Consider the following 19554-nt stretch of genomic DNA (forward strand, 5'->3'; position numbering starts at 1 on the left):
AAAAGCATCCCGATTATATACATTTTGTTAATAATGGATCATCATGGATTGTTGGGTAAATCCTCAACTTAATAGTCGTTAAAATGTTTGTTGCATTGAAGACACGTTAAAAGAAAATTTTTATAGCTGCAATGTGTTGTGATTTATAGTACAAGTTTATGTAATTATGGATGTTGAGTGTTCAACTCATATTCCCTGTCTAGTCCTAACACTTACGATTTAAAGAAACATTAAAAACAATGAAACAAACAAACCAAAACAATCTTCTCTTCCAACAAATACAAATAAATTTTAAAACCTGAAATCTGGTGGGGGCTTTTTTGTGGGTTTTGGTTTTAGTTTGTTTTTGGTGTTTGTTTTTTTTTTTTTTTTTTTTGTAGTACTGAAAGTGCAATAATATACTGGGTATTTCCAGGATAATAAAAATTTTACAAGGTAACTTCTGATCACCATCTTATGTATGACATGCATCATTCAGAGTAATGGATGAGCTGTTAATTTCATCTTCTGTACTGTTTTTACTCAACAATAAAAGAAGCTAAAATGTAAGTAAAATTTAAAATATATTCCTTACAGTCACAGGTGCACAGCTTATTCATGTATGAGCAACATCATCTACTTTAAATCTCTTACTGGGGTTCTAGATGTTATTGTGACAGTACAATTGCAATTATGGCTAAATTCCAAGTGATTTCTTCTCTGCATTTCATTATTTTCCTTTTACCAGTAGTTAAATATGGTACTTCTTTTTGAACAGGGCTAAAGAAACAAGAAGGATTTCTATAAGTAATTAGGAGAGAAAAGGCAGACTGGGGAAAATGAGCATCCACTGCTAAACAAAATGATGGCCTGGTTACACAGGACACTGAAAAGGCTAAGATACTGAATGCCTTCTTTGCCAGCCTTTATTAGCAAGACGGGTCTTCAGGAATCACAGACCCCAGAGACAAGGGGGAAATGCTGGAGGAAGGAAGGTCTATCCTCGGTCAAAGAGGATCAGGTCAGGGAATACTTAAGCATCTTTGGCATATGTCCATGGGCTCTCACAGGCTACACAAACCCAGCATAGATGGACCCACAAGTATTATGGGAGCAGGCAGATGTGATTGTGAGGCCACCCTTAATAATCTTTGATCAATCATGATGACTGTGAGAAGTGCCCAAACACTGGAAGAAAGCAAATGCCACTCCCCTCTTCAACAAGTTGTCATGACCTGCTCAGAAGAGGGGGACATATGACTCAGATTCGCAAATCCCCAACGGTGAGGACGAAGGTGAGACAACTCTTGCTTGAGGTCCGTACATAAACATTTATTAGCCCATAGTGATTAATATATATCTTAACTAGATGTACAACAATTGGTTAGGTTTATAACAAACTATATCAAGTAGTAAGGTATGCCTTGCATTATGTAACAACTATAAGAGAAAAGAGAAAACGGGGGCTGGGGACGGAGAGAGAGAGAGAGAGAGAGAGAGGGAGAAAGAGAGCTCAGCAGTTCTGGTTCCTGCATCAGTCCAGCCAGCTGGGGGGGGGAGGGTGTCCCTGGTCTTAGAACACTTTTCTGTGTGTGTTTTCTTCACTTATTTCACATCCACCACTCTGTGGCACTTACCTCCTCCTTTTATATTTGCAGTATCAGTATGACCCATGCCTCTATTTTGTTCCAGGTTCCTCCCCTCTCCCCCATGTGATGTGTAGCATGATCTGATAGAGAGACAAATGCTATAATCATATCTGTTTAGCATGATCTCTAAAATCTTCATTAGCATATAGAGGGGTGTCAACTTTAATATGCATTTTGTGGATAATGAGGCAAAGGTCATTCATTGGACGCAATGGCCCCGAGAACAAACAAGTTGGGCCAGAGCAGAGCTACCCTGTCTCCACAGGACTCCCTCCTCCAGCCACATCCTGTGTTATCCAGGCAGACAAGATATAAGCAAGTGTTAGCCTTATCAGTTCATTAGGCACAAGGTCGTCATTCGTCAAGTGTTTGAGACATTCCTCAGGAAAGCTCAGAGGGCCTTTTCCCCCTCTCCCACCCCTCTCTCTTCTTCTCAGGCTGCTTTTGTTTTGGGGAATTTCAAGTCATCTCTTGCAGAAGTGCAAGTAGGAGGGCCCAGGGAACTACGCACCAATCAGCCTCACCTCAATCCCTGGGAAGCTGATAGAGCAGATAATCCTGGAAATCATTGCCAGGAACATTAAGGGCAAGAAAGTCATCAGGAGTAGTCAGCATGGCTTCACCAAGGGGAAGTCATGCTTGACCAACTTGGTAAACTTCTATGATAAAATGACTGGCCTGGTAGATGAGGTGAGAACAGTGAATATTATTTACCTGGACTTCAGTAAGGCCTTTGATGCTGTCTTGGATAAGAACCTCACAGAGATGGTGTTGATGTATGTAGGCTAGATGAGCATACAGTGTGGTGGATTGAAAACAGGCTGAATGGCCAGGCCCAGAGGATGATAATCAGTAAAACAAAGTCTAGTTGGAGGCCAGTAACTAGCAGTGTACCCCAGAAGTCTATACTGGGTCTTCATTAACGATCTGGATGATGGGGCAGGGTGTGCCCTCAGCAGCTTTGCAGAAGACACCAAATTAGGAGGAGTGGCTGCGATGGCAGAGCATTGTGCTGCCATCCAGAGGGACATTGAGAGGCTGGAGAAATGGAGCAACAGCAACCTCATGAACATGAACTTCTCCACCAACAAGAAGTGCAAAGTCCTGCACCTGGGGAAGAAAACCCCATGCACCAACATATGTTGGGGCCATCCAGCTGGAAAGTTGTAAGAATTAGAACCACTGAACGTTATGTTTGTCTCAAACTTTGTACCTTGTGGTTTTGGAGAGGAAGTAAAGACTCAAGTCACCACAGCGACGGCGCATTGTGTGAAGGCCCGAAGCAGCCTACACTGCCTCTGGAACAGACATGGTTAGGACTTTGGGCTAGACAACACGGCTCTTTTTGTCGCTATGCAGTAACAGCTAAAGAGACATGAATTTGTTTGGCCTATATGCTGCAGCTCGCAAGCTGTGTAATGAAGGTTGCATAAACTGCCAGCTTGTAATCAGCACATGAAAGCAGCATGCCGCAGTTGGATTGGATCTCGCTGCTTGACTGCAGCACATCACCATTGGATTGGCCTGGGACTATGGCACAAAAGGGACCCTTGGCAGGCTCTCAGGAGCTGACTAGCTGACTAGCCTGCTTGCTGACTTGCTTACTAGCTTACTTGTTTACTGACTTACTACCTACCTGCCTGCCTGCATGGACCGGACCACCGCTGGATGGGAAAAACCACCAGATCGGAATGACTGGATGCTACAGATCCCCAGTGGTGACTATTGCAGCGTGCTCTTCCTCTCCCTCTCTTTCTCTTTCTTCCTTTCCGTCTCTGTCTCTCTAAATAAACCTTCATAGTAGTGTTGACAATATCTGGCCTTGTTTGTGCCTTAATCTCTTGGCGGGTATTCGAATCAGCAGCCCCAGTAAGAGTTTACCTCTTCCGGACTGCAACAGAAGTACCTTGGCAGAAAAGGAGCTGGAGGTCCTGGTGGAAACCAGGTTGAATATAAGCCAGCAACATGCCATTGAAGCAAAGAAGGCTAATGGCATTCTGGGCTGCATTAGGCACAGTATTGCCAGCAGGTTGAGGGAAGTGACCCTTCCTCTTTATTCAGCACTGGTGAGATCACACCTGGAGTCCTGTGTCAAGTTCTGGGCTCCTCACTACAAGAGAGACATGGGCATACTGGAGAGAGTCAAGCAAACGTACACTAAGATGATGAAGCGACAAGCAACTCTCTTTTGAGGAAAGGCTGAAAGAGTTGGGACTGTTAAGCCTAGAGAAGAGAAGGCTCAGGGTGATCTTATCAATGTCTATAAATACCTGAAGGGAGGGTGCAAAGAAGGAGCCAGACTCTTTTCAGTGGTGTCCAGTAACAGGAACGGAGGCAATGGGCCCAAACTGAAACAGGAGGTTTCATCTGAACATCAGAAAACACTTTTTTTCCTGTGAGATTAACTGAACATTGGCACAGGTTGCCTAGAGAGGTTGTGAAGTCTCCGTCCTTGGACATATTCAGAATCCATCTGGACATGGTCCTGGGCAACTGGTTCTAGGTGATCATGCTTGAGCAGGGGGGATTGGACAAGATGATATTCAGGTTCCTTCCATTCTCAACTGTTCTTTGATTCAGTAATTCTGTGATTATAATCGTATGATCCTTTCATTGTCCTGTAACACCTATGAAATTAAAGCAGTACAATAAAATTAAATCTCACTTCTTGTTCTCTAAAACTGATCACTTCAAAAGCAAAGACCTTATAAGACGCTGCAGTAATTTTAAATTTTCTTTTATTAAATAACATTACTTTGAATTATTGAGGCACTTTGTATCTATTTATTTAAATAATTAATTTTCAGATAGGAAAGAAGTGGCACAGAATTCTAGCACATGCTTATTACTGAGAAGATGCTAAAGGAAATGTCTTCATGTACTTTTGAAGGATTTGATTCACTGAAGTGACAAATGAAATCCAGCAGATAATTAAAAAAATCATAGTAGTATGTAGAATCATAGAGTCGTAGGAGGTTTGGGTTGGAAGGGACCTTACAGATCATCTAGTTCCAACCCCCTCTGCCATGGACAGGAACACCTACTAGACTACATTGCTTAAAGCCCCATACAACCTGACCTTGAACACTTCCAGGGATGAGGCATCCACAGCTTCACTGGGCAACTTTGTCCCGTCCCACTCAGTGGGCTAGGGAAGGTGTTATTTTAAAATACTGTGAGGTAATCCAAAATAATGACAATGATTCTGGAGGCTCGTTTAAATCACAATTTTACCTGCAATGCAAAAGAATTCTCCAAAACAAAAACAACAGCAACTTTGGCAAGAGCATTCTTTCAAGCAACATAACAACTTTGGCAAGAGAGTTCTTCCGAACTATACAACAACTTCAGCAAGAGATTTTTCCCAAGTAAAACAACAACTTCAGCAAAAGAGAGTTCTCCTGAACAAAACAATTCGAAAAAGGTAGTTCTACCAAACAAAACAACAACAGCTTCAATAAAAAGTTTGGCAGAGCCCAAAAATAAAAGGAGAGAGAGAGAGAGTGGAAAAAAAAAGACAGAGATGTATCAACACTCCAGGTTCCATCTTTTGTGCAGCCAATGGGGGGTGTCTCTGGTTCCGAAGAGTGCTTTTCTGTTTGTTGTTGTTCTTCTTTCTTCTTGATATTTCTCCCCTACCAATCTGTGTCACATCTCTCCCCCTTTTATATCTACTGTATCAGTGAAACCCACCCCACTACTTAGTCTCAGGTTTCAGGTTATTTAGAACTGCCTCACCTCCACAAGGCTCCCTCCCCCAGCCACATCCTTCACACAGGAGACAAGAAAATGTTGGCCTTATCAGTTGTTGAGTACATGGCCTACATTATCCCAATTCCACATTATCCACCCTGTGACTACAGTTTTTGTTTTCTGCATACTTTGCAAGTGTTTGAGAATTTGTCCCTCCCTCTCCTTACCTTCTTCCATTAGGCTGCTTTTGTTTCAGAGAGTTAGAAGTTGACTCTTACACACCTGTTCCTGTGTCTCACTACCCTCACAGTAAATAATTTCTTCCTAATATCTAATCTAAATCTACCCTTTTTTACTTTAAAACCATTATCCCTTGTCCTATCAGTACAGGTCCTGATAAAGAGTCCCCACCATCTTTCCTACAGGCTACCTTTAAGTACTGGAAGACTGCTGTAAGATTTTCTTGGAGCCTTCTCTTCTCCAGGCTGAACAACCCCAACTCTCAGCCTGTCCTCATAGGGGAGTGCTCCAGCCCCCTGATCATCTTTGTGGCTCTCCTCTCAACCTGCTCCAACAGGTCCATTTCTTTCTTGTATTGAGGGCTCCAGAGCTGGACATAGTACTCCAGGTGGGATCTCATGAGAACAGAGTAGACCAGGAGAATCACTTCCCTGGACCTGCTAGCAACACTTCTTTTAATGCAGCCGAGGATGCAATTGGCTTTCTGGGCTCTGAGCGCATGTTGCTGGCTCATATTACACTTTTCATCCACCAGCACGCCCAAGTCCTTCTCCGTGGGGCTACTCTCAATCCACTCATCGCTCAGCCTGTGTTTATGCTTGGGATTGCCCCAACTGAGGTGCAGGAACTTGCACTTGGCCTTGTTCAATTTCATAAGGTTTTCACAGGCCTGCCTCTGTAGCCTGTCAAGGTCCCTCTGGATGACATCACTTCCCTCTATAGTATGAACTGCACCACTCAGCTTGGTGTCATCAGCAAGCTTGCTGAGGGTGCACTCAATCCCTCTTTCCATGTCACCAACAAAGATGTTAAATAATACTGGTCCCGATACCAGCCCCTGAGGAATGCCACTCATCACTGGTCTTTATACAGACATCGAGCCGTCGACAGTGACTTTGAGTGTGACCATCCAGCCAATTTGTTATCCACCAAGTGATCCACCCATCAAATCCATGTCTCTCCAATTTACAGACAAGGCTGTTGTGAGGAACAGTATCAAATATTTTACACATGTTGTACTTGTTAGTGTTTTGCAGAAATCATTACACAAAACAATGTTATGTAAAGTTAAAAAGAAAAAAAAAGAGAAAGCAAGTGTTCTCACCTACAGCTGGCACCAACCGTTCTCATCAAATCACATGCTTTAGGCTTTCTTCAAAGTAATTCTTTTCAAAACATCAGTAATACAGAATTTCGAATGCAGTTTAATATCTTGCCTTTATTTGCTCACATATAGAATACTAGATGTAGTTTTTATCTCTTAATCTCAAAAAGGATAATTTGACCTGGCAGATGTCCAAAGCTAGTCAATAACATCTGAATGGCAGTATACTGGGGTTCTTCTGCCTGAAAAAAAAAAAAGAATGGATACAGTAGAGTTTTATAAAATCACGAATGGCATAAAGGTAGTAGACAGGGGAATTTATTATCTTCTCTTAGAGGATGCAAGAAGTTAGTAAGATTTAGGTGCACAAGAAGTAGAGGAAGTCATTACTTATGCAAGAGCAAAACTCCTAGACAAAAGATGTTATGGACAAAAAAAAAATATGGGTTCAAGGAGGTATTGAATAAGCACTTAAAGAGAACTCTGATGAATACTTCTTAATAGATACAAGTAACTAGCATCAGGACTCCACATGAGGTGAAAACAGTATGAGGCAGGAAGAATACTCACTACAATATGTGTTTTCCTCATCCTTGTTCTTTCTTAGGAATCTGTTTATGATCACTGTTTCAGATAAGACACCAATTTGGAGGATACTATCTGAACAGGTAAATCTGAACTTTTGCTCCTTTTTAACAAGTTAGAAATTATTTTGGAAATATACATTACATTGAATGGGATAACAGCTATCCTGACACAAGGAAACTGAGCTTTGCAGCTAGAGATTTATTTTTAATTTTGAGATAAATATGCCAATCATCAAAAGCTAATGGAAAAAAACCATTGGATCTCATTTATAAAGTACTTTGGAGAGAGAACTTGAAGCCCAAAATCACAAAAAAAACCTTCCAATAAACTTAGAAAAGCACTGGTTAAATGCTCACATTCCTGCCTCTTTTATTTTCTGTTATGCTGCTATTTGTTATCTTTAGTCTGTAGCTGGCCTTTAATGTGATAAATACATATCAAGTTAATCAGTGGCAAGTATATTTATGTATTTTGAAGCTTTTGACACAAGAAATGAAGGGCTTTATCACAGAGCTGTTCTGCATTGAGAACACTGGTGACTGGAGGACAATTCAGCACACAAGTCTCTGTGGTGGTTTAGCACACGGTTTATTTTTCAATTCAAACTGTTTCTTGTTTTTCGCTTTCTTCTTCGTGACATGGGTAGAAGATATTGTGACCTCTTCTAGAAAACTGCAACACTTTGACATAACAGACCACCTAGAATCTATGTCATGGTAGGAAGTCATTGATTCAACATCAATATGATAAAAATCTTAGTTTTCTGATGTTGCAACTCTCTGCCAAAATTGCCTTTTAACATCAGTACCTTGCTGATACTTTTTGTTACTGTGCAGTTTTAGAGCACTGATACTACAAATCACTAGATTGTATTACAGACTGCTGCAAATGAAGACTCAAATCTTTAAATAACCAGAGTACTGTTTATATGCTTACTAGTCACATTTGCATGCAGCATCATGCATGGACTAAGTCTATTTTTCACACAGTGGGAGCTGTGCACATGTTCTTATGCATGCCCTCTTGCAAATATAGAGTTTCTGTTTGTATCCCTTCATGAGATTTTGTCCCAGAGCCATAACTCCATCTCAGTTTTCTAAATGTCAGGCATTAACTTATTTTTAGTTACCAAGTATAAGGGCAAAAAAAAAAAATGTATAACAGCAGTAATTTTTTTGGAAGCTCATATAGTCTAAAAATGGACACACAATTTGCATGCCAAGTTTTAGCCCAAAGCAAAATTTCATGGATAAATTATACAGTCCTAGAAACACTAGGTTTATAATGGCAGCAGTGAAATATTACTAAGTACAGCAGTACAAACAATGACCAATTACCATACAGTTTTACTACTTCAACACGAAAGAAATGCTCTATGACTATCAAATTTGAAAATGCCAAGACAGATTACTATGGATCTAAATGCAGCTTTCAGATAATGTTGAAAGCTATAAAGTCCTTTCCTTAATTGTGGTAATTCAGAACAAATTAGAGAATTTTTCAGAAAGCTATGGTGTAGACGTTCACAAAGCTTTCAAAGTGCTAAATCAAAAATACAAGCTAAATCTGCTGAGTATGACTTTCTGTTATCTATCATATTTGCTGGAGAATCTGAAAAATGGTAATCTTGAAATTACTGTTTCAAACTAAACAGCAGAATCCTTTATTGACCAAGCCCTGCCTTTTTTTTGTCTACAAGGACGGCAGCCTCATAAGCAAGTTACAATAAACTTTTGTGATAATTAAGAGATACACATTCAAACATAATGTGATAATTAAAAGATACACATTCAAAAGTCTGTATTTGCATATTCTCAAGGAATTAAATGCCCTTAAGATTTTAAGGAAGACCAATACCACATAATTGATTATTATTCATCAGTCCAACTTCATAACATTGGGTATCAATATATGCTCTTCCAGACATTATTTTATGTAACCGAAGGTAAAACAGATATGTAACTATTATCTTCCCGTTGTATTTATGAATGGCAGCAGAAAAGGAGATAGAATCACTGTTGTTAGTGCTGTTGTCATACATATCAAGATGACATCAAAGAAAACCATCCAACTCAAGATTATAATACCCTAGGAAAACACATTCTTTTCTGCATTCTTTTCCTTCATATATGGACTTATTTTGGGGTAGAAAGCTGTGAAAGGAAGCAAGAACTGGAGTGCTTAGTACCCACAGTTCATGGCTCCTGGTATGACACATTGATTTATAATTTGTGAGTGTTCAAAAGACCTGAACAAATGTTCACACATGACTGGGCAGCTCAAACATAATAAATATGATAAAGCCTGAGACAACGGGATTCAGCAAAAAAAGGTAGTGGAATTCATTTGCATAAATACGTGCAGTTAGCAAGAAAACTACTGCTAACATTTATACAACATTGATATAACAAAATTAACTAAATTATTTCCATAACTTTCTAAAGTTGTCTCTTTCTGGTTTATCCACTGCGCAAACAATGAGCAATATCTAAGGATTTTTTTATTGCTCATGAAGTAATAGGATTAAACTTAGTGTTTACCCAATGAAACCTTTACTAATTTAAACTTGTCTATTTGCAAGTGCAATAGTCCAAAACCAAGTCTATGTTCTGAATGACAGAAATACCAATAAGTATACCTTCAAACATGCTCATTTTATTTCCAGAATGACTGATCAATTAGATCATTGTCACCAAGCACGCATAGAAAAGCACAACAAAAAAATGTAGAAGACAAACACACACACGAAGGAAAAAAAAAAAGGAAAACAAAAAGAGAGGAGAGAAGAAAGAGATGAGGTAACAGGTAGCCCATACCACTCTTGCTACATCATTCTGTAACACTTGGCTTCCTGAGGAAACTGATACTAATATTCCACTGAGCAACTGTAGGAGAAAAGGTGTATCCTTATATGGGAAGTTTTCTTTTCTTTATGGTTTGAAAATTACTAAAAGAACAAGCATAGATGGAAACCTAGGCAATGTAGAGTGAATCTTTAAAACATAACAGTCTACAGAGTCTGTGATACTAATATTTTCTAGAATTATAGCTACAGAAGAAGAAAAGGAGAAAAATAACACACAGTCAACACAAGCCAGTATGTTTCTAGGAGTCATTTGTGTTTCTAGGAGTCATTTGTATTTCTGGAGCATAATACATGACAAATGTTTTAGCTATTCTTAATACAAACCTTTTAGAATTTCATATTACTTTTGATGAAATAATCCTAAATTAAAAAACAAAACTACATACAAAGTGAGATAACTAGTAACATGTTGTACTTAAATTGCTTTGAAGCACAATAAAAATTAGACTAATTCTTATGTCAAAATTCAAATGTCACTCTGGAAAACATTTTTTGTATGAATGTGATTAATATTAGACTTTTGCGAAGATGGAGCTAACCTTTGAACATCCACAGGCTTTGAGAAAAATTGAAGGGTGAGCTATTATTTGCTTCCAGCATCCTAGTTCAAAGTATGTCAGCTTGAGGAAAGGAAATGGGAAAAATCCGGGAGACAGAGAGAGAAAGACAAGTTAGGGAATTTTTATTGTACTCCTTGAGGCAAATTAAGCACATGTTTGTGCTTAAATATATGTGAAAATAAAACAAAACAAAACAAAACAAAACAACAAAAAAAAAACCCAGTGCATTCCACAGAGTCCTACTGCCATAAATGTTTCTACAAGGAGTCTGCAAAGATGTGTCACAAGCCAATTCCTTATATACACTTACACCAGCACTCATCCTGTGAGTGTTGCACAGGGAGTCTCAGCCTGGCCTTGGGTCCATCCCCCAGCACCAGCTCTGCTGTCCAAAGGTGGTTCCTGAGCACTCCCATTCCAGGATGACTACAAGACAATGTTGAGGCTGTTCCTCATGTCATCTCCAAGGGAAATTTCCCTCCTTTATAGAGAATCCTTCTGTCTCTGGCATTCCAGCTGCCAGCCGGTGTAACCTCTTCTGCAGCTGGGCCTTCTCCATGCCAGACCACTCCTCAGTCACAAATTGCCACTGCTAAGCAGTAATAATTTGCATTTCCTCTTCATGCACCTTGTGGTATAACTTAATAGGAGTAAGAAAGAAGGAAAATGGAAAGTGTAGAAAGTGAAAAGAAAAGAGTATAATGAGAAAGGACAGAATATGGACAGGAACACTCTTAGTATTGGAAAGTAAAGCTATAACAGAAAAACTGATGGATGACGGTAAGAGATTCCTTGTCTGCTGTCACTGAATTAGAGACCTTCACATACTATGTTGATATATGCTATATGATAGTTCACATTTATATCCATACTTACTATGTATATAAAAATTGTGAACTTCACTGTGCTCTGACTATAAGGGAACTGAAATATGTCCAAGCCTAATACTAGAAGGACAGATTTTTGTTCTTATTGCTGTTATGTTTTAGCTAAGTCTTATAGAAAAAATCATGAGGAAGAAACCCCTAAGAGTGTAGTAGTGGATTATTTTTGTAAAATTTCATAACAGGAATGTAGGAAAAAAGCACCTGAATGAAGGCAATACAGCCAAGTGCTTCAGGAAAAAAAAAGTATAGAAAGGACTGTTAAAAAGAGATTAAGATATGCTCTAGGAATTCAAATCAGTGGTCCAGATAGCACACTATTCTGTCTCCAACAGTGGCAATAGAAGATGCTATTAAGTAAAGCAGAGCCTGTCTACTTCCTGAAATACTTCCTTCTCATACTCCTCCAGTATCCAAAATTATACTACGAATAATAGAAAGTATTTTCCTGTCTAGTCCTCCTAGTATCCGTTTATGGATCTTCAGTCCATACATTTGCCTGATTCCTTTTTGAACTGGCTGATAACATCTTCCTGCCATGCGTCTTGCAGTGTTTCCCAAAATTCAATGCTTGCTTGTAAAAAACTATTTGCTTTCATCAGCTCCAAACAGATCTTCTAATATTTTTTTGTGTGTGTTTCACCTAGTTCTTGTGTTAAGTCATTTGGTGAAGAACAGTCAATTGTCAATCACAAACCATGTCAACTTTTAGTTATTCCCTGGTTGTCCTATAGATCTGTCCAGGACAAAGTAGTTAGAGAGACAACTAGAGCTAAGCTAAGTGTGATCACTTGGGCTTGGATCCTAGGATTAGGCCTTGGTCCTCTTTCTGCTTTTATTTATTTATGAAGAAACAGCCCTCCATGTACAAACAGGCGCTACAGTTAAGTATCTAAGTTTTCACACTGCTTTCTTCACAATTCCTTACTAAGAAACAGATGCCTCCCTCTGCCTACTGAACTGGCTGTCATGAATTCACATTATTTGGCACTGAAGTACATACTTTTTTTTGTAATGAAAGAAGGTCCATGACTTGGTTTTTCAATGGCATTTTCAGCTAAGCAATATAACTTGTGGCCGTTACTCTGCCAGAATCACCTTTAATTTGATCTAGCTCTTAAGCGAAATTATAAAATATATTGTGATGGCTAACTCCCATTCGCATGCCTTTAAATGTCTGGTCCTTACTTTCTGATTGAGTTTGGAAACTGAGAAGACTGAATTAGTTGATGTTTACCTGAGACAAGTTAGAGAGATGCCAGGAAGGAGAGGAAGACAATGTATTGATGTCTGTATTTGAAATAATTGTTTTCTATTTGACGTGAAGAGTGAAAGACAGGTACAGCTTCTAGGTTTTTGAATACATCTGTAACCTATAGTTGTTTCAGTAATGAAAATTTATTTCTGAGCATTTTCCATTTTTCTATCATTATTTTCCATGCACTCCTTGCTCCTCAACTGCCTTAATACAATATAATCTTTCAAACTTGTACAGAAGCTTGAAACAATGCCATCATTCTATTAATTTGCTGTATGATGTGCAGGAATACTTAACTTGTGCTCTGTGGAGCCTGAGTCAGATTTCTTTCTTACAAACCACCTGTCGTGAAGTGAGCTGCCATGAGAAAGATGAGCCAACACAGTTAATTTTTAGATTGAAATATTTGGGAGTTGGCAAAAAAGTGTTATAGATGGAGTTATATAACCTGGAATTATTTGACTTGTTGATACAGAGTCACTCTTTTAATTAGTATTCCTATTAACAATTTCATAAAAGAGATCATGTGCTGAATACCCCTGAGATAGCTCAGCACCTCTGAGTTTTATGAGCTTTTTTTTTCTTCCCAGAGTAAAGAGTCTGGGCCAAATGGCAAAAACTGGAAATGCTATTACTTCTAGATCTATGGCTAAAATTAAGAAGTCACCAGCCAATAATGTTAACCATAGTGCTCACATAGTGCTTTTGTGAGTGCTAACTCTAGCAAAAAAAAAGGTCTTCTATTTTTCTTCTTAGTGTATAAAATTGGATTAAGCCCAGCTTCTATTAAAAGCTGTCAGACATGAAGCACAAATTCTCAAGACCTGGTATCGAGCCAAAATGGATGGCTCACCACTTTCTCACTTGCATTACTCATGTGAGAGAAAAATACCACAGCCAAATGGAAAAGAAAAATAAGTTTACCAGCATCAGAAAACACGCAGCAAATCGTAACAATATGCTGACATAGAAGTAATTTCAAGGTTAAATGTTCCTCACTATGAATGTTCTGTTTATATGGGTTTTAGGCAGTTTTGCTTAGTGCTAGGCTTTTAAAACTAAAATAAGTTATTAATTTTCATAGAAAATATACCAAAACTTCATCAATATCTGCTTGCTTCAAAAAGAGATACAAATGATGTTTAAGGTGTTCAGCACAGATCTATGCATTTAATTACAGACATCAGTTTTTTGTAAGGTGAATCACACACTTCAGTACATTTGTCTTTTGATTAATGTTTGTAGGAACCCCTGATAAATGTAAATGCAGTTAAAGCTAGAAAGCTTAAAATTGCTTAAAACTGTTGAACACAGGTACAGAGAACAGAACTTGCACAGGTCATTCTGCTGGTAGACCTATTGACCACTCCCCTTCAGTGACACTGGCAATTTATATGTTCTTCCCAGTATGTCCTGAGAACTGACTTCTGTCTCTGATCCATGTAGCAGACCCAGGGAACTAGAGAAAAGCTGAACTGCCCAGGAAATGAAGAGATCATGTCTTCCTAGTTACAAACCTAAGTAGACCCTAGGCTTGCTACATGATCCAAAGCATGTGTATAATCTTGCCAAGTGACCCAGAATAGAAACAACATTCCTGCATCATACATCTGGGCCTACATGTCACTAATAATGTGCTACAAATCAAACATTCCATTGGGCTGAGTGAGATAACAATTGGATAGGCTGGTACCAGTTTCTAGGCAAAAATTTATTTAATAAAGAATTATGAAGTATTAATATAAATAATTATATTGGACTTCATTTTATGGAAAACAAGTATTTTCAGGTTGCTTGCTTTCTGTGTTGAAATTACAAGTTTAATTTACAAATTAAGCTATCTCAATGTAATAAATCAAATATCATTAGGATTTTGAAAGGTTTCAGTTTTATAACTGTGCCACATTGTGCTTTGAAATATTAAAACTATCTAATAAACCTGACTGTCAATAGGAAATTACCATCTAATGATGATGATAATTTGGCTTTGCAGAAATGCTGAAAAAAAAAAAATTGAATTTTTCTTCTTTACTGATGAAATTTGAAATACTTAAATGAAATTACTGAGCCACAACAGCTGAAATTTAAGCCACATCTAACATAGAGGGAGGAAGACTATACATGGTAACAGTAGTATCTTAAACCTCAGGAAAATGTAACAGTGGCAATCTAAGATTTTACTGCCCCTATCTGCTTTATCTTTCTTGTATATATAGCCAATTGTACAGTGCAGGTTGAAAAAAACCAACACAGGTATTTTGATATTAGATGACCTGTTTCATGGCCTGGAACACCAATACAAATACCCAGTGAAGGCTACAAGGCTTTGCACCAGGCACTTGAGTTGTAGGCAGATTTTTGCAATTCTTTTAAAGATTCCCATGTTAGGTGTGCTGCCCTTTCATTAATACTGGCTCTGCCTTACTATGTCAGTGATGAGCTTTGTCATCTTACATTTACAGAAGGTTTTAACAACCATGTGATAGTCAGTTGCATAGCAGCTGTCCTTGATTCATAACCAACTTGTTTCATAACTTACTGTTTTTATTTCCTGTCCATGCCAAGAAAGCCACTAAAACTGAAACAGAAGTTATGATGCAAATTTCTGTATTTAGCTGAAAAATAGCTTTATTGCTGATTCTGTCTTGTCACTAGATATATGGAGCAGGTGAAGAAGCCTTCTGATTACTCACTATTGGTTATGTATGTTGTCAGTGATGAGTCTGAGGAGAGAAGTCCAAAGGCCATCAAAAGGGACTTCAGGTCACTGGGGAGATTGCTCAAAGGTTCCAGAGCACAGGTCATGTTTTCCTCAATCCATTCAGTGGTAGGGAAGATTACTGAAAGGAACAGGAAAACACACCTGATTAACATGTGGCACAGATACTAGTGTCATCAGTGGAATTTTGGTTTTTATGGTCATGAGGAGGTTTACAGGCCACCGGGCTTGTTGGTGACAGATGGAGTTTAGCTTTCTAGAAAGGGGAAAAGGATTATCATGTATAAATTAGCCAGGCTCATAAAGAAGGCTTCAAACTAGGTTCAAAGGGAGAAGGGGACAAAACAAGGCCCACTAGTAATGAACCTAGGGATGGCATGCCAGTGTTAGGGGTGAAATCGATAGCCCAGCTCAAGTGCATCTACACCAATGCACACAGCATGGGCAACAAACAGGAGGAGCTGGAAGCCATTGAGGAGCAAGAAAACTATGACATGATTGCAATCATGGAAACGTGGTAGGATAAGTCACACAACTGGAGTGCTGCAATGGATGGCTATAAGCTCTTCAGAAGGGACAGGCAAGGAAGGAGAGGTGGTGAGGTGGCTTTGTATGTTAGGGAGTGTTTCAATTGTGTAGAGCTTAACAATCGTGAGGACCAAGCCGAGTGCTTATGGTAAGGATGAGGGGGAAGGCCAACGAGGGAGATATCCTGCTGAGAGACTGTTATAGACCACCTAACCAGGATGAAGAGGCAGATGAGGCATTCTACAAGCAGCTGGCCAAAGTCTCACAATCGTTAGCTCTTGTTCTTGTAGGGGACTTCAATTTACTAGATGTCTGCTGAAAATACAACACAGCAGAGAGGAAACAGTCCAGGAGGTTCCTGGAGTGTGTGTGGAAGATAACTTCCTGATACAGCTGGTAAGGGAGCCTACCAGGAAAGGTGTCTTGCTTAGCCTGCTATTTACAAAGAGACAAGGACTACTGGGAGATGTGGTGGTTGGAGGTCGTCTTGGGCTCAGCAACCATGAAATGACAAGAGTTCTCTATTCTTGGTCAAGTAAGGAGGGGGGACAGAAAACCACTAACATAGACTTCTGGAGGGCTGACTTTCGGTGATTCAGGACACTGGCCAAGAGAATCCCTTAGGAGATAGTCCTGTATCACAGAATCACAGAATCACAGAATTATAGGGGTTGGAAGGGACCTCGAAAAATCATCTAGTCCAACCCCCCTGCCAGAGCAGGACCACCTAGAGTAGGTCACACAGGAACACATCCAGGTGGATTTTGAATGTCTCCAGAGAAGGAGACTCCACAAACCTCCATTGGCAGCCTGTTCCAGCACTCTGTCATCCTCACAGTGAAAAAGTTTTTCCTTGTGTTAGTGTGGAACCTCCTATGCTCCAGCTTGCACCTGTTGTCGCTTGTCCTATCATTGGACATTACCGAGAAGAGCCCGGCTCCATCCTCCTGACACACGCCCTTTATGTATTTATAAACATTAATGAGGTCACTCCTCAGTCTCCTCTTCTTCAAGCTAAAGAGACCCAGCTCCCTCAGGCTTTCCTCATAAGGGAAATGTTCCACCCCCTTAATCATCTTTGTGGCTCTGCACTGGACTCTTTCAAGCAGTTCCCTGTCCTTCTTGAACTGAGGGGCCCAGAACTGGACACAATATTCCAGATGCGGTCTCATCAGGGCAGAGTAGAGAGAGAGGAGAGCCTCTCTCCACCTAATAACCACACCCCTTCTAATACACCCACGGATGCCAGTGGCCTTCTTGGCCATGAGGGCACATTGCTGGCACATGGTCATCCTGCTGTCCACCAGGACCCTCAGGCCCCTTTCCCCTACGCTACTCTCTAACAGCTCAGTCCCCAACCTATACTGGTACATGGGGTTTTTCTTTCCCAGATGCAAGACTCTACACTTGCCCTTGTTGTATTTCATCAAATTTCTCCCTGCCCAACTCTCCAGCCTGTCTAGGTCTCGCTGAAGGGCAGCACAGCCTTCCGCTGTGTCAGCCACTCCTCCCAGTTTTGTGTCATCAGCAAACTTGCTGATAGTGCACTCTGTTCCCTTGTCCAGGTCATTGATGAATATATTGAATAGTACTGGTCCCAGTACTGACCCCTGAGGGACTCCACTAGATACAGGCCTCCAACTAGACTCTGTCCCATTGACGACAATTCTCTGACTTCTTTCCTTCAACCAATTCACAGTCCACCTCACTACCTAATCATCCAGACCACACTTCCTCAGTTAGCTGTGAGGGTGCTGTGGGAGACTGCGTCAAATGTTTTACTGAAATCAGGATAAACCACATCCACTGCACTACCATCATCTATCCACCTGGTTATGTCTTCATAAAATGCTATCAGGTTGGTCGAACATGACTTCCCCCTGGTAAAACCATGGCAACTGCTCCTAATGACCCTCTTATCCTTGATACGCCTAGATACAGCGCCGAGGATAAGCTGTTCCATCGCTTTTCCAGGGATGGAAGTGAGGCTGACTGATCTGTAGTTACCCGGGTCGTCCTTCTTGCCCTTTGTGAAGACTGGAGTGACATTTGCTTTCTTCAAGTCCTCAGGCACCTCTCCTGTCCCCCACAACCTACCAAAGATGATCGAGAGTGCTCTAGTAATGACTTCCACCAGCTCCCTCAGCACCTGCAGGTCCACCCATCAAGGCCCATGGATTTATGTATGTCCAGCTTGTTTAATTGATCCCTAACCCAGTCCTCATCAACCAAGTCAATCTCCTCCTTTATCCTGGCTTCCTCTGGGGCTTCAGGGGTCTGGGACACATGAGGACTGTCTCCAGTAGGAAAGACATAGGCAAAGGCATTCAGTAACTCTGCTCATTCAACAGCGGGCCTATATTCCCTCTAGAGTTAATTTTGTCTGCAATATATTTGAAGAAGCCTTTTCTGTTGTCTTTCACCTCCCTTGCAAGGCAAGACATCATGTAGAGGACAATCACATTTCAGCCAAAGTGAGTGTATATCCTTATGGTAATAATCAATATCTCAATTTTATTACTACAGAGAATCTAAGATTATGTCCTTGGCCTCATTAGGCCTTGCAGTGTTCAAATACTTCTATGGCAACTGTACAAAACCCTTATATAGCTGTCATGATTTAACACCAGTAGGCAGTTAAACCCCGCACAGCTGCTCAGTCACTGCCCCACAGCATGATGGGGGAAAGAATCAGAACGGTGAAAGTGAGAAAAACCATGGGCTGAGATAAGGACAGTTTAATACATAAAGCAAAAGCTGCACTTGCAAGCAAAACAAAATAAGGGATTCATTCACTACCTCCCATTGTCAGGCAGATGTTCAGCCTTCTCCAGGAAAATAGGGCTACATTACATATAATGGTTATCTGGGTAGACAAACACCATAATTCCAAATGTCTCTCCTTCTTCCCTCAACTTTTGTTGCTGAGCAGGACATCGTACATATGGCATGGGATATCCCTTTGGACAGCTGAGATCAGCTGGCCCAACTGTGTCCCTTCCAAGCTTTTTGTACACCCCCAGCCTAATTACTGGCGGAGCAGTATGAGAAGCAGAAAAGGCCTTGACGCTGTGTGAGCCCTGCTCAGCAATAGCTAAAACATCCCTGTGTTATCAATGCTGTCTGGTCACAAATCCAAACCACCACCATAGAAGCTACTATGACGAAAATGAGCTTTATTCCAGACAAAACCAGTACACTAGTGAACTAAAAAAAAAAAAAAAAAAAAAAAAGAAAGGGAGAAGCTAAGAAAGAAGTTGGAATATGCTGTTGATTCATCACAGATTTTTAATGGGAGTTTTATACTGAAAAGTGGTGATTATTCCACAAATATTTTGTTTTTAAAGGAACAGGTGACATGAATATCATATATACTTAGTTTGAAAATGTTGTTGTTTTCCCAGTGTTCTTATGAAAATGTCATCATAGTGTAAGAATTTGCTGAAATACAGACTGCCACAAACTCAAAAATAGTGATCAGCATT

The sequence above is a fragment of the Leptosomus discolor genome, chromosome 1 (genome assembly GCF_034619465.1).
Source record: "Leptosomus discolor isolate bLepDis1 chromosome 1, bLepDis1.hap2, whole genome shotgun sequence".
Taxonomy (NCBI): Eukaryota; Metazoa; Chordata; class Aves; order Leptosomiformes; family Leptosomidae; genus Leptosomus; species Leptosomus discolor.